Here is a 15,458-nt window from a genome sequence, read left to right on the forward strand (position 1 = left end):
ATATATATATATATATATATATATATAAATATATATATATATGCCTGGACCCCCTCCCAGGCCAGGCGAATCAGAATCCCTGGGCTATGGGCGAGCCGCACTTGGGGCTTAAAAAAATATGGATGTGTAAGCCTCGGCGCACTCGGCCTCCTTGGGTCTTACTTACAGGGACCAACAGCGGGTGATCTTTAGTATGCTCACAGTTTCACAGAAGCCATGTGCTTGAATGAATATTTAAAGGAAGTGATATAGTACAAAATAGGGCTGACTGGAGACTGCGGGGAGGCCAGCAGTGAGGATCTGGAAACGAAGGCTGCCCCCTACAGGTGGTCCTAAGGACACGCTCCCCAGGGAAGCAGCAGCTCTCAGCTCTGGCTGCACCCTGACCCACCTGGGCGCCCAGGGGGACAGCCGCTGGTCTAGGAGAAGGATGGATGGATGTGTAAAGAGCGAACCACAGGCAACGGGACAGTACTATGACAACAGCTGGTGGGTATGTGCTGGAAAACGGTGACATTTCTCTTCTCGGCGTAACTACAACTCAGGAAGAAATGTTTTTAGGAGTCAGGAGGCTAGCTGACCTGGCGTTGAGCAGCAGATAAATGTTGCATCTGTTTACCTTCTCCTTTAATCCCTCCCCCACAAATGATAAAAAGTGGCAAACACCATTCATGTATTTTTCATACATGGGGCCAAACAAATGATTTTATTTTTCAGTATAAGCCAGGAGTTGGGTATTGTGTACTCAGTCAAATAAAGACCTTTAATTAAAACGTGTCTTTCCTAACTAGCAGACACGAGAGAAAGGAAAAGAGGAGAATCCACAGGGTAACCAGCAAAGGGAAGGAATTAACATGTCCTCTGAGATTATTTTCAAAGGTCAGAATTTCTGAAGCGCCGCGGGGAGGGTGACCTGAAACTCCTCCCGCAGCCTGTCCGGGCGCTTGGCGGTGGACAGCGAGTGCTGGGCCTGGAGAAGCAGCTCATCTTCCTGGGCGACTAACTGAGGTTTAGGCGATTCAGGTGAGGATCAGGCTTTGCTGTCTTCCTCCCTTGAGTACAGGGGAAAGAGCAGGAAGGTGAGAACGGTCTTCCGGGCTAAGCTTTGTTCAGAGTGGCACTTCCGAGCACCTTGGGAAAATGTCCCTGTCTTTTGTCTGGCGCTGAGCTGACTTATGAAACAGCCCCGTTCGCAGCCCAACGGGCGCGTCACAGAAGTCCGCGAGCGTGTTCCGGGGAAGGCTGTCAGCCGCGTCTCAGCCTCGTGCCTTGGCCTCCCTTTCTCCAACACGCTCCCTGCGCTCCCGGGAAGACAGAAGTCTCCGTCCCAGCACAGAGTCAGGCGACACTCTGATGCTAGGAGGAGCAGCGCCCCTTCTCCAGAATCTGTCCTGCCCACTCCGCCTCCTTGGGTTGGGTCTTACGTCTGGGGACCAGCAGCGGGTGACCGTTACGCATGCTCACAGTTTCACAGAAGCCACGTGCTTGAATAGTTAAAGAAAGCGATATTGTACAAAATAGAAGCGCTGACCGGGGACAGTGCTGGGAGGTCAGCGATGGGGACCCAGCCTGCTGCCATCCAGAAGCGAAGGGCCTGCCCCCCACAGCAGTGCTGAACCCCGGCTGCCCCCTGTGCGCACCTGCGTGCCTGAGCCCTCTGCCCAGCGATTCCCCAGGAAGGCGCTGGGCGTTGGTGTATTTTGTAAAAGCTCCCAGAAGACTCTCAGGTGCAGCCAGGACTGGGAACCACTGACGTAGCCTCACATTAGTGACCAAAATGGGTAATCAAGGAAGTTGCGTTGGTGGCACACTCCACCAAGCTCAGGGCATGGGGTCAGCAGGGGCAGAGACTCCTCGTGAACTGAGAAGCTCTAGTGGGAGAGAGAAATACGTTTTATTGTGACCAGTGCCCCTTCTGTGACCTTCCGGCTGCTGCTTGCCCTGCAGAAACCACAACGAGCGAGACAGACATCACTTCCAGATAAACGCCTGGCACTCAGGTCCCTCCCTGGGATGAGGCTGTGGTGCGAAAAGCCTCTTGCAAATGAAGTAAATACTTGAGAATCAGAGGCAGGGCCTGGAGAGCTTTACCTTAAAGGAGAGCAGTGGCCGTGTGGGAGGGAGGCGTTTGGAGCGGTCAAGGGCACCTTAGCCTCCGCAGGCAGGGGCTAGCCCGAGCTCTTGAGCACAAAGAGTGCTGGAGGGCCATGTGTGCCCCTCAGTCCGCCATGTGCTTTCACGCCTCCATCTCCTACGCTGTTCCCAGGACAAATCAGACAGTGAGGGGAGCAGGACAGGGAAGGGGAGGAAGCCAAACAGGTGCAGTCCAGGTGAAATCGCAGGTGCAGCCTGGTCTCGTGAGGGGCTGGGCACAGCTCACACCTGGCCGCTTGTCCAGCCTTGGGACAGAGGAGTGAGGGCTGGGCCCTGGCTAAAGGTCGCCCACAATGCTCTGGGCTCTCTGTGAAAGGGACGCAGCTCCAGGGCCCAGGGAACGCCCCCGGAGGGTCACAGGTGGGAGCTGGTAGCAGCCCAGCCTACAGAAGCTGGGAGTCGGTGCCCCAGCTGATAAAGGGATGGGCTGGGGGCATCTGGACGGGGCAGTGACAGTATTTGCTAAAACATCTCTCCTAAGTCCATGAACTTAGTACCCTGTGTTTCCATGGACAAATCATAGGGCGTATTTGTGCTTTTCCCTCTGCTACAGTCGACTTTCTCTCAATACCTTCCTCTTCCTTCTGCCGGTTCCAGGTTTCCTCTGATTTTTTGTCTCCTGTTACCATCAGAGTGTGAAATCTGGCAAGTCAGGAGGACGGTGTGGCTAAGGGAAGTGAGTCCAGGAGGCCACTTTGCCCTGTGCATCAGTCAGGATGCTAGTGGCACCAAGACAGTAGGTAGCCAGCCCAGGGGCCATCGTCACAGGAGACTGTCCCTCACACAGCAGGAAGTGGTGGCCGCGGTCCAGGTTTGATTCAGCTGCTCAACAATGTCAGGCCTCTTAGTAAGGGTGTGATGCTGTGATTTATAATAGAAATATATGTTTGGTCTCTGTCCTGTTTCTGGCTCAGAGCTCCTAAAACTCTTGGAATCCTAAGTGATGAGGTGTCTCTTGTGATGTTAATAAGGTGACTTTTCCAAGCACCTAAGGATGGAACTGGTTGCCAGGAGAGCCGAACATGTGATTAGAGGGCTGGAACTTTCAGTCTCACTCACCCCCAACCTCGGGGAGGGAAGGGGCTGAGGGAGAGCCAGCCACCCATGGCCGATGAGTTCATCAGGCGTGCCTGTGTAATGAAGCCGCCATAAAAACCCAAAGGACTGGGCTCGGAGCGCTTCCAGGTTTGGGGAACACAGGGAGCTTTAGGGAGAGTGGCGTGCTCGGGGAGACCGTGGGAGCGCCAGGCCCTCTCCCCGTACCTGCCCTGTGCCGGTCTTCCCTCTGTAACCGTGTCTGAGTTATATGTATCCTTTTACACTAAGCCTACGGTCCAGGGAGTAACGTGTACCTCTGCATCCTGTGAGCCACTCTGGGAGGTGGTCCCTGGAATCCCCATCCAGCTCAGAAGCACAGGCCTTGTGATTGGTGTTGGAAATGGGGGGTGGGGCAGTTTTGTAGGACTGAGCCCTTCACCTGTGGGACCAGATGCTCCCTCTGGGTAGACGGTGTCAGGTTTGAATTGAATTGTAGGGCACCCAGCTTGTGTCAGAGAATTACTTGTTGGTGTGGGGAACACACACACACACTCACACACTCACACACACACACACACACACACTCACACACACACACACACACACACACNCACACACACACACACACACACACACTCACACACACTCACAGACTCTGGAATTGGGCTTCTCTGCCGCCCTCTCGGCCCTCCCTCCATCGTGGGAGCATGATGGCTGCAGCAGCCCTGGACATCATGTCCTCACACAGTAATATCCAGAATCAGGGCGGGAGGGACTGGCTTCCCCTCGTGCATCGTTCTCCAATCCAAAAGGAGAATATTTCCCAGGTCCAGGCACAGACTCCACTTTACAGGCGAAAGGTTGGCCAGGATGGCATCGCTCTCCTGTGTCTTAGCTTTAAAGAAGATGTGGGAACATGGCTGTCTGGCACTTTGGCTTCTGCCTGCAGAAGGAGGGGTGCTGGTGGTTTTCCAGTGGCCCTTCAGATCTGTCCTCTGCCCTGCTCCGTGCTCCGTGCCCGTGAGGCTGGTATCTACAGATTTCATCACAGGCTTTGCCCGTTGGCTTCTGGTTGGGCTCAGCCCATGGGAGGCACAGGGCGGAGGGGGGAGCGGGGAGAGAAGTTGGGGTATTTCTTCCCTGTGTTCCATCCCGGCCAGGCCACAGTTTGGCAGTGGCTACGTTTCCCTCCTGAAGGCCAAGGTCAGGGAGGTACTGCCTTTTGTTACCCTCTGGGGTGTGGTTTAACCACCCCTACTTAGATGCACAGTCCAGTTGGAATTAATTTTTACCACTGCTTTTTGTTTTGAAAGTTTTTAAATCTGAAAAGTTTAAGATAACTTAATACACACGCATATCCTTTAGCTAGATTTCCCAGTGGTTAATATTTTGTCACATTTTCTTTTTTATTTATTTAACTTATTTTCTCTTTATTAGTTTCAGGTGTGCAAAACATATTGATTAGACATTTACCCACCTAACCACGTGATCACTCCAACAAGTCTATCACCCCTCTGACACTGTACATAGCATTATAATACCACCGACTCTATTCCCTATGCTATACTTTGCATCCTGTGACCATATATTTTTTTAATTATAGTTGACATTCTATATTATATTACTTCCAAGTGCACAGTGTAATGGTTAGACATTGATATAATTTATAAAGTGATCCCCCCGATAAGTCTCGTACCCACCTGGTACCACACATAGTTTCTACGTTATTGACTGTATTCCCCACACTGTGTCTCACATCCCCGTGACTATTTTGTGACTCCACTATATGCTCCCTAATCCCTTCCCCTTTCTCACCCGTCTGCCCAACCCCCCCTTCCATCCAGCAACCGTCTCTTTGTTCCCTGTATCTATGAGTCTATTTCTGATTTATTTGTTCATTCTGTTCTTTAGATTCCACATATAAGTGAGGTCATGTGGCATTTGTCTTTCTCTGTCTGACTTATTTCACTGAGCACAATACCCTCTAGATCCATCCATGTTGTCGCAAGTAATAAAAGTTCATTCTCTTTTATGGCTGAGTAATATTCCATTGTATAAATGTACCACAATTTCTTTATCCAGTCGTCTACCAATGAACATTTCAGTTGTTTCCAAATCTTGGCTATTGTAAATATTGTAAAAAATAATAATAATAAAATAATAATAATAATAATAGCACTGCAATGAATGGAGGGGTGCATATACTTTTTTGAATTTCTTTGGATAAATACCCAGGAGTGGAATTGCTGGATCGTAAGGTAGCTCTATTTTTAATTTTTTGAGGAACCTCCATACTGTTTTCCATGGTGGCTGCACCAGTTCACAATCCCATAAACAGTACATAAGGGTTCCCTTTTCTCCACAGCCTCGCCAGCACTTGTTGTTTGTTGATTTATTGATGATGCCATTCTGACAGGAGTGAGGTGGTATCTCACTGTGGCTTTTATTTGCATTTTTCTGATGCTTAGTGACATAGAGCATCGTTTCATAATGTCTATTGGCCACGTGTATGTCCTCTTGGGGACATGTCTCCAAATTTAGGTCCTTTGCCCATTTTTAAATTGAATTGTTTGTCATATTTTCTTTATGTCTCTCAGTGTATAGCTATAATTACAGATAGATAGATGTAGATATATAGACAGATAATTCACTGAGCTCTGTAATTGTGCTTTTTGCTGAACTATTTGAATGTTTTAGACATCTTGACGTTTTACTCCTAAAAACTTCAGCATCTGTCTCCTAAGCATAAAGACATGCTCCTATAGATAACATCCCAAATTAACATTAATTAAATATTATCACCTAATTAGAATTTTTTTGTCTAAAAACACCCTTTTTTGATAATCCTGACATTTGATAATGCATTGCAGCCGACAAAGCCCTTTCTCCAACATTATTTCGTTTTATACCCACAGTCTGTTATCCTCCCCACCTTATAGATGAGGAACATAAAGATCAAAGAGGCTGTTGACCCACTCAGGATCACACAGCTAATGAGCAGCATGACTCGATTCAAAGGCAGGCCTTCCAGCTCCAAATTCCACACACTTTCCATGACTTCCAGCCCATTTTGGGCAGACTGCTAGTTTTTCTCGAACCTGTGCCCCGAACACTTACTTCGCTTGTTCTTTCGCTCCAACCTTCTCATCCACCCGGGATAATGAGATTCCTTTCTCTAGCTTCAGACAGTGTGTTCTAGGTGTGCTGGCGGCCCACCTGGCCTGTCTGGCGTGGGAAATGCTAGGCAGCACCTCTGGACGCGGCGTTTAATTGCAGCCAGCCTGACTGATTACACAGGTTTCCTAACTGCCTTACGCTCGACTCTCCGCTCCCTTCCGTGGGCAGAGTGAGGACAGCTTCCCTCTGCAGGCCTTGAATTTCCTCCTCCTTGACAGGGAGCCCGGCTCATGCTCAGTAAGCGGGGGACAGTGTCCTTCAAGTCCAGCCAGGGCCGCATCTTGGGCCCTTGGCTGCCAGCTCTGCCTCTTGAGGACCTCTCGAATATGTCCCTTTCTCCCCTGCTCTGTTGTCACCTCAGCAGTCCAGGCTACCTCAACTCTTGCTGGGAACAGCAGGAACTCACTTGGTCCAGGACGGCCATCCGCCCTCCATTTCCCTCTTCCACTCGACAGCCGAGCCCCATCAGCGATGGCCATCGCCATGCAATAGTGTATGAGGTCCGTGCTGTGGCCTGTGCAGCCCCCACTGACCTCGCTGCCTCCTCTCATCCCGTGCTCCCCGCTCTACCCCACATCCGGGCCGTACCAGCCATCTGGGCCGTTTCCTCACACAAGCCTGGGGCCTGCCTCAGGGCCTCTCAGTCTGCTTTTTTCTCTGGCTGCAGGGCTTCCACCCCCACTGTACACCCACTCATCCTTCAAACCTCAGTGTGAGGACCCGCCCTGCGCCCCATGGCCGGATCCCCATAAATGCTTGTTGTGTCAGCCAGTCCTGGAGCCCTGACTTCCCGTTCATGTGAGATCATGTTGTTCTTTCATTTCCCCTTCTTGTAGCCCACCCGAAGCACCAAACTTGACCTCGTGCGATGGGCCACATCTACTTCTCTCACTGCTCTGCCCCCAGCTCCACCGTGGTGCCCGGCACAGAGGAGATACTCAGTGTAGAGTTGTGGAATGAAAGGAGCAGACCTGGAGACAAGGCTTCATGTGCACATGTTCTGTTATGGAAATACTCCCAGGGGGACGCTAAGGGGGACATGAAGTAGGCGAGAAAGTGGGCGGGGCAAACAGTGGAGCAAGTTAAATAAAGGGCAGCTCCCACCTGATACCCTGGAATGGACTTGGACCCCCTGTGGCAAGGGAGCTGAGCTTTCCAAATCCCACCCTGGGTCTCTGGCTCAGGGCTTCCCAGGGGGATAGAAACACCCAGGCCCTTCCATCTCTGCTCTTGCAGTTAGAGTGGTTCCAGGAGCCCAAGAGTGGCACCTGCTGACCTCTGGAGGCAAAAGTATAGTGAAGCTGGTAGAAGGATACACAGAAGCGATGAAAGGGCTCAGCGAGGGTCTGGATGGGGCTCCAGCAATGCCGGCCACTCAGATGAATGAACAGACCCTGCGTGTGTTCAAGCTGATGCTAAACAAACAATGACACTGAAGCAGCCTTCTGGTCTGCAAATGCTTGTGCCATGTCCCTACTGCACAGGGTCTTTTCCTGCTGCCCACACAGGACGGCCAGCAGGAAACCCCAGCTCCGATTAAAATGGAAAGCAATCTTTGCATTTAAAAATTATTGTTGCTCTTCATTATTCATCCTATGGTTCTTTTCGCAAAACATTGAGAGCCAGATCATAATTTGATGATGAAATATTGATTGCACATCTATATTTGTATGCAGAGGTCTATACTATGTAGCTAGAATACCCATCCTGTAATATCTGCTATTTTAAGTCAATATGAAGATGGATGTTCCTCCCAGGCAAGTTTTGATAAAACACTTGTGTTGATACACAAGGACATCCATGCCAGTGCAAGTCAATACTTGCTTATTGGTTTGGGTGGCCTGCCCTCCACGCAGCCACTGGCTCCAGGGGGCTTCTGGACGCCAGCAGTGCCCAGCCAGCCAGCAGAGGTCTACATCCCCATTACGTGAGTGCAAAACGTCAGGGGAATGGGTGCTGGCAGGGGGCTGCCCACACTGCTCCTGAAGCAAGAAAAGAATGAAAATAAAAGCAAACACAATCTGTAAACAAATCTGGAAGACGCTTTATTACTGCCATCAGCAGTGCACTTGTCCTCTCTCTGTTTCAAAAAGAGTAAAATTAAAACAGCAGAAGCAACAATGGGCTCTTTCCCTGTTAGGTGCCCAGCAGACGGCGGAGACTCGGTCTCATCGTGACCGTGAGCATCTGCTCTGTTTGTCTGCCCAGCACCCGTTGCCACCTGAAACTCTCTACTTGTTACTTCTTTTTTTTGAAATTTTATTGGAGAACAGTGTCTGTGTTTTTTTCCGGGACTCATCAGCTCCAAGCCAAGTAGTTGTTTCAGTCTAGCTGTGGGGGGGCGCAACCCACCACCCCATGGGGGAATAGAACCAGCAACCTTGCTGTTAAGAGCACATGCTCTAACCAATTGAGCCATCGGGCCGCCCACCGGCAGCTCAGCTTAAGTTGTTGTCTTCAGTCTAGTTGAGGAGGGCGCCGTTCACTGGCCCATGTGGGAATCGAACCGGCAACCTTGTTGTTCAGAGCACATGCCACCCGGCTGCCCTACTTGGTACTTCTTAAGAATCTTATTTCTTGTCTGCCTTCTCCACCAGAAAGTAAGGTCCGAAGGAGCAGGTTTTTTTGTTTGTTTTGTTCACTGCTCTATTTCCAAGGTCTGGAATTAATTTCTTTGTTCATCATTCACTCTTCCAAAAAATTGAGCAACTACTATGTGACAGGACTCTGCTGGATTCTTAGGACACACCAGTGACCAGAGGAGATGTTCTGGTGGGCCATAGGGCAACAGAGATGAGTAAGCACCACAGAGAGGAAGTTAGACGCAGTCATTGCTGTGGGGTGGAGGAGTGCGCAGAGAGGAGGACTGGAATTGCTGGGGAGTGGCTTCTGATTTTAAATCGGGTGGTCATCCCTGCCTCCCCGAGAAGGTAAAGTGGAGTAAAGCCTTGTAGGAGGCCAGGGAGTGAGACTGCGGCTTTGCAGGGGAGGGGGTAGGACTTACAATAGTGCCACTATCCTAAGGCAGGAGTCTGCCTGCTCATTTAAGGAACAGAAAAAGGGGAGTGGCTGGAAGAGAGAGAGCAGAACGCTTGGACAGTTAAACTAAACGGATGATTCTGTGGCATCCAGGGGCCACCTTGCCCAACAACTGTCCCCTGGGGAGAGCCCGTATGAAGAATAGACTAAGCAGAGACAAACAGTCCCCTGGTTCCAGCCGTGCCTAAAGCAACTTCTGCCCCACACCTTTTCAGTGCGCGAGCCAATCTGTATCTGTAAAATCCCTTATAACTGAGTGAGTCCCAGTAAAACACTGAAACACTTTTGATTCCCTGGGCACAGTGGATCGTACAGATACCAGTAGGCTGGCTCTGGGGCCGTGGGAACTCCAGCCGGGGAGGGCGAGGTCTGGTATCCATCTGCTCATGGGAGGCCTGGACAGCTGCAGGTGAGAAGGAACCTTTCAGATTTGCAATTTTCAACTGTCAGAAGAATAGCATGCGCTCCTCTGACACTCTGCATCTTAGGCAGACCCTCCCGTTTTCCATCAACACATTTGCTGTGTGAGGGGCCGCCTTTGCACGCACATGACCCGGACCCCACAACTGAGAATGAGAACTCCAGGTGTCAGCTTCCGCTGCACGTCACATTCGAAGGACCAGACGGACCCTTCTTCAATTACCAAAGCTGTCGACGCAACACTTTCAAAGGATTCTGTTCAATTCAGCAGGTGCTGTGAGCAGCTGCCCTTCAAGATGCTGGGGACTCAGAGAAACACAAGACTTGGTCTCTCCCCTTAAGAGACAGATAATCCAGTGCACGAGGGGCCCTTTAATTCGGCTCGTTCCCCTGTATTCCATGCTGAGGGCAGGACACCAGGCGCCAGGGTGGAGATTCCCAAGACAGGAAGGATGGCCATTCGATGTGTGCGTGACACCAGCCGCTGTCCATTCGGCAGATGGGAAGTACTTCCTGTACACTGTGCTCGTTCAGGCACACGGATACAGCAGCCAGCGTGATGGGCAGGATCGCAGCTCATGAGGAGCTTATGTCCTAGCAGAGGCTAAAGATAATCAAGTGCAACTAACAATCATAAAAAAGGATGACTTCTGAAATTGATAAGTGCATCGAGGAAAATACACCAGGAAAATCCATCCCAGTAGGGAGGCTCTGTGGGGTCCCCAGCAGGATGGAGACGTCAGGGGAGGCTGAGCTGAAACCCAACAGTGGGAAGAAGCCGGTCTGCAGAGGGCGGGGGAGCATGCCCCAGGCAGAGGGAGTGCGGGGTGTGAGGACCCCCCCCCAGCAGGAGCCAGCTCAGCACAGCTGAGGGCAGAACTGGAGCTTAGGGAGTGATGGGGAGAGAGGGGAGGGCTCTGGTCTAGGTGCCGGCACCTTCATTTCGGGGTGATGTGGCCCTACTCCCATTCAGGTCACCCGACATTCTCACCTTAGCAGATCATTTGGGTAGAGACCAGAAGTGCATCCAGCAGTGCAAAGAGAGGACGGTTCTATCGTGCCTCAGGATGCGAGCAGAGGCACCTCATGTCTTCTTAAGAAAAAGGAAAAGAAGAAAGCTTGCAAATCAGAGCCCAAGACTGGAAGTACAGAGACGACAACACAGGAGGGAACAATGCAACACAGGACACAAAGGGACCAGACGCCACTGAGGACATTCATCCCAAAGGAGGGGCTCAGCGTGGTGCTGGGCTTGGCAGGACATGGGGACCTCAACCCCCGGAGGAGGCAGAGACGTGCCTGTCTGGAGGCAGCAGCATGGGATGGAGGGGTCAGCAAATTGCCCAGAAGGCCAGGGGCGGGGGTGGGGTAGAGAGTGGGGGAGGAGAGAGGAGTGTTGGGAGCAAATTTAAATTTAAATGGCCATAGATCATAGACCTCATGTGGCCCCTTCCACCCTCCTGGGGGAACCTCAGTCCTGGGCCTGGGGGAGGGGAGTTCTTACCAGGTCCCTGCTTAGCATGTGGGCTGTGGCAGCCATGAGGCTGCAGGAAGGGTGAGGTCCAGGCTTACAGAAAACCACATATCTGGTCTTTGGCAGTGGCTGCTATGGTTTTTGGCAGTTGGGAAAACATAAAAAAAAGTTCATTTCTCTGTAGTGGCTTCAGTGACGAGCAGGGAGAAGTCACCAAAAGGGTCAGACATGCCCTTGACCTACTCAGCTCCTAAACCAGGGAGAGGCTGAGCCTTGAGACTTCCCACAGAGAGCAAATCCCCTGGGTGCAGAGACCTAGAGAGCTGGGGTCAGGGCCAGCCCACCCTGAGGTTTGGCTCCTCCTGCTCCAGTTCCCGGGGCCCTCTGGCTTAGCTTTCTGGACAAAGTGGGCTAGGAGGAGCTGTGCCTCTGGAGTTCAAGGGCAAGCCACCTTAGAGAGGCAGTATAGGGTTGCAGTCAAGAGAATGGGAGTCATCATGACATCAGTTCAAACCCAGACTGGCCATCATCCCAACTTTAGGGCGGCATCGTTGAGGCTGAAACCAAGCAGCCAGGCATTACAGGTGGAGGCCAGCAGCATGAGGAAGGGGCTTGCCTTTCCCTGTGCCAATGCTCGAGCCAGCCCAAGGTGCCCATCACACTAAGAGAACAGGCAACCCTCACCGAACCCCAAAGCAGGTAAGAAGTGCAGCTGGAGTACCTCGTGTCAAGCATTAATGGATTGCTGCCCATATTATCTGGAACAGAGTGGTGTCTCCACTACTGAAAGAGCCTGAATAAAACCACCTGGAAGTTGCCTCCCAACAGCCATCGCAGTCTGAAGACAACGTCATTAAAACTGTCCAACAAACTTCCTAACTCTAGGTTTATGCCCACCGAGCATCCTCCTGATTTCATATTAGCTTCCCATGTCACGTGCCACAGGGACAGAGCGCGTGGACAGAAAGGGGGCCAACGGTCTCTCCCTTGGCAGGCATCTTTTTCATTAATAAACCAATCTTCCAGTTACACACACACACACACACACACACACACACACACACACACACGGCCTCTTGCTACAGTCACTGTGAAGGGAGTGGTGGGATTGTCAATTCTGTCTCCCAGGTGTGGGCTAAACCAGACACCGGGGGAGTCTCAGTGGTTCCAGTCCCCAAGGTAAGTGCTGTCTCTTCCTTCCCTGTGCCCGCTCTGCCCTGCCCCGCTTGGTATGTCAGAATCAGATCAGAGCTGGCAGGGCCCTGACATCCCACTGAAGGCGAAGACCCCTGCTCTGAGGTTCACAGAAGGAGCAGTGGGTTCTGTGAATTCTTGGCAAAAATTCAGAAAACCTAAGGGAATCCACACATTAGCCGATAATGAGGCCACACAGACTAGCTAAAGCATCAGCCACCTCATTAAACTGGGAAGCTTAATACTGTTTTTATTACACAATCACTTCTAAATGTCTTTTATTAATAAAATTGGGGAAATTAATTTGTTATTCCTTAATAAGTGCAGTGTGTTTCGTTGACAAGATCTTTACAAAGATGGGGATGGATGAATGGTGAGAACACTAAAGGTGTCTTTTTGTCAGGGTTGGAAACCGCTGAGGGGTCACCCCCACCACCATTTACAAATGAAGAAACTGGTGGTACCAAAAAAGCATACCCCAAGCTTCGAATTTCTCTCAGACTCAAAATATCCTGTAACCCCTTAGCCTCTAGCAGCTAGAATCATGAGAGACAATCTCTAGACTGTTTGTTCTCTTTTTTCTCTTAATTCTCTCAAACCTCAGTGCACGATAGGCCTGGTCCTTGAAGTCACTATTACACATAAGTATAAAACTATCAGCAGTTCACCGGCTCCTCTTGGGAGGGAGGTTCGATATCTATTGTCAGTAGGAAGAGAGGATGTAAAAAAAACTCACCTACTAGACCCATAGTCTCCACATCACTTAATCTTCGCAACAGTCTCATGAGGGAAGTATACTTTCCCCACTTTACAGATAAGAAAATTAACATTTGGAGAGGTTAAAAGACTTTCCGAGGGAACATACACTTAGCGATAAAACCCAGCTGGGTCCAATATTTAAGTCCCGGCTCATTCCGCTAACGCACTGGGTTCAGCACCACGGACAGAGGCAGAGCCCCTAGTGCTGTCAGAGCGAAAGGGAGGGGGCCAGAGAGGGCGGAGTCCCAGGGAAGAGCTCTAACTACGGAAATGCCTGAACCAATAGGAAGGGGCCAGGCCAAGGACGGTCACTTCATCATAGTTTCTTCACATCCGCATCCAAGAGCTCTTTTTAGAAACTTTTTCTACCCTCCCACAAGTACTTAAAAGCTAGGACAAGCATTGTCGTCTGTAAAACGCCATTCCCAGACTGCCACCCAGAGTTTCTGTAAAGTACAGATGAATCGATGAATGGAAAAGTTATCCGAAATTCGTAAAAAACTCGCTGTTAAGGAAACCACCATAACAGATCAGCCCCGAATCCCAGTGGCTTAATGCAATAGACGTTTACTTCTCGCCCGTGGGAAGCCCTCCAGGGACTCCTGACTTCCATGAAGCTCGCCTGCAAGAGCGACTCTGGTTCCCAGGTCCGTCCTTCTTGTGACTCTGCCGCCTTCCAACATGGCTTCTGAGGCTCCTGTGTTTAAGCAAGAAGAGGAAAAATTGCGAAGAACGTCCAAGGAGATTATTATAGGCTGAGTCTGGAAGTGGCACACTTCACTTCTGTTCACACTTGGTTGGTTAGAACCAGCTCGTGGCTGCTGTAAAAGGGTTGGAGGTGAAGACTGAATGGGATCCTGTAGGGGGCGCGCCGTGTCTGGCACTCAGATGTGCCCACCCTTCCGCAGCCAAGGCAGAAGACTGCCCTGCAGAGCTTCACCCTCGGCTCTGGCAGCTCCAGGGAGTGCCCCACTGCCCTTCCCTATCTGCTCCTCGTCTCAGCCTTCTCCTGCCTGCTCGCAGCAGCTCCCCTTCTCTCCTCTCCGGCTGCTTGGATGATGCTCTGGACACCTCCAAACACCGCTGGTCCCCTTCTCTTCCCGGTGGCTGCTTGGGTGGTGGCAGTGGGACCACAGCCTCTGAGCCTGGCTCCTTCCCACTGCCTCAGCATCTGTCTCAGGACAAGTCACACATTGGGCCAACAAGCCTCATGGAAATGGACGCGAAGCCCCCAGTTTGCTGACACTGAGACTGTCCCTAAGGTCACCCTTTGTGATATGTCACCAGGAGCGAACAAATCCATACTGTGTCTATTCTATCAGAGGTTGTTTCTATCTGCATCTGTCATCGCTGATTGCATTTGAATGGCTTTAGTCTCTATTTTAAATAAAAGATTTATGCTTTAGCTGTCAGAGCCAGCCTTTATTTGAAAATTTAATCTTGTTTCTAGGAGTCTAGATTAATTTATTAGATTTAGGCGTCCCTCGTGTCTCTGAGAGAAAAGGAGCCCGTTCTCCTCTCTGCCCTGCACATGCCACACAGTGGATGCCAAGAGCTGTGTGGGCCTCACGATCCCGGGAGCCAAGGCAAGACAGAGGCCACCATCTGGGACCGCTGTATTTGGTGACCTTGTGTCCCGAGGTGCTTCTCTGGCTTCCCAGGCTTCTGGGCCAGCTTCCAGGCTGTAAGTCCCGGGGGCCTGTGTTCCTGCATGAGCCCCCACCAAACTTGCCCTTCCGCGGTGGTTTTGTGGAAAGACTCCCAGAGGGATTCCGACTTGCCCACCTCAGCTGTGCCAGAGCTCTGAGTTCCCTTCATGTCTGTAGGTATCTTCTGCTCCTCTCAGAGCGCTCACCTACTGATCAGACCACATGGTCAGAAGACCTGGGTTTGTGTCCCAGCTGTGTGACCTTGGGCAGGTCACTTAACTTCCCTCAGCCTCGGTCTCCTCATCTGAGAGATGGAGATAGTATTAATGCCCATCTCATAGGGTTGCTGTCACTGAGGGAAAAAATCGACGAACGCTCTTGAGAGCTGCTCTCTGCAAGCTTGTCGCTGCTTCAGTGGGTGTGGGGTGTGGGGTGCGCCACTGCCCCCTTCAGAGGTGATGATGTAGCCGCTCAAAGGGAGAAGTGACCTGCTTGGGGTCTCGGTAAAGCGAGTGGCAAAGTGGCCCAGAACCAGGAGTCCTTCCCACCCCCCC

The 15,458-nt window shown here is 51.1% G+C and overlaps 1 protein-coding gene across 5 annotated transcripts in view; it reads left to right on the forward strand.

Annotated features, from left to right (window-relative positions):
• CUNH16orf78 (chromosome unknown C16orf78 homolog) overlaps positions 1-15,458 on the forward strand; it is a 74,945-nt gene that overhangs the window by 37,888 nt on the left and 21,599 nt on the right. The window contains exon 3 of one of the 5 annotated variants that reach the window (XM_019643347.1): positions 263-1,023. The exons of the other annotated variants lie outside the window; for them this stretch is intronic. The gene's annotated coding sequence lies outside the window, so the exon portion shown is untranslated. The remainder of the gene's footprint in view (positions 1-262; positions 1,024-15,458) is intronic. 5 annotated transcript variants of the gene reach the window in all.

Source organism: Hipposideros armiger, unplaced genomic scaffold (assembly GCF_001890085.2).
Source record: "Hipposideros armiger isolate ML-2016 unplaced genomic scaffold, ASM189008v1 scaffold_4, whole genome shotgun sequence".
In the NCBI taxonomy this organism is placed as follows: Eukaryota; Metazoa; Chordata; class Mammalia; order Chiroptera; family Hipposideridae; genus Hipposideros; species Hipposideros armiger.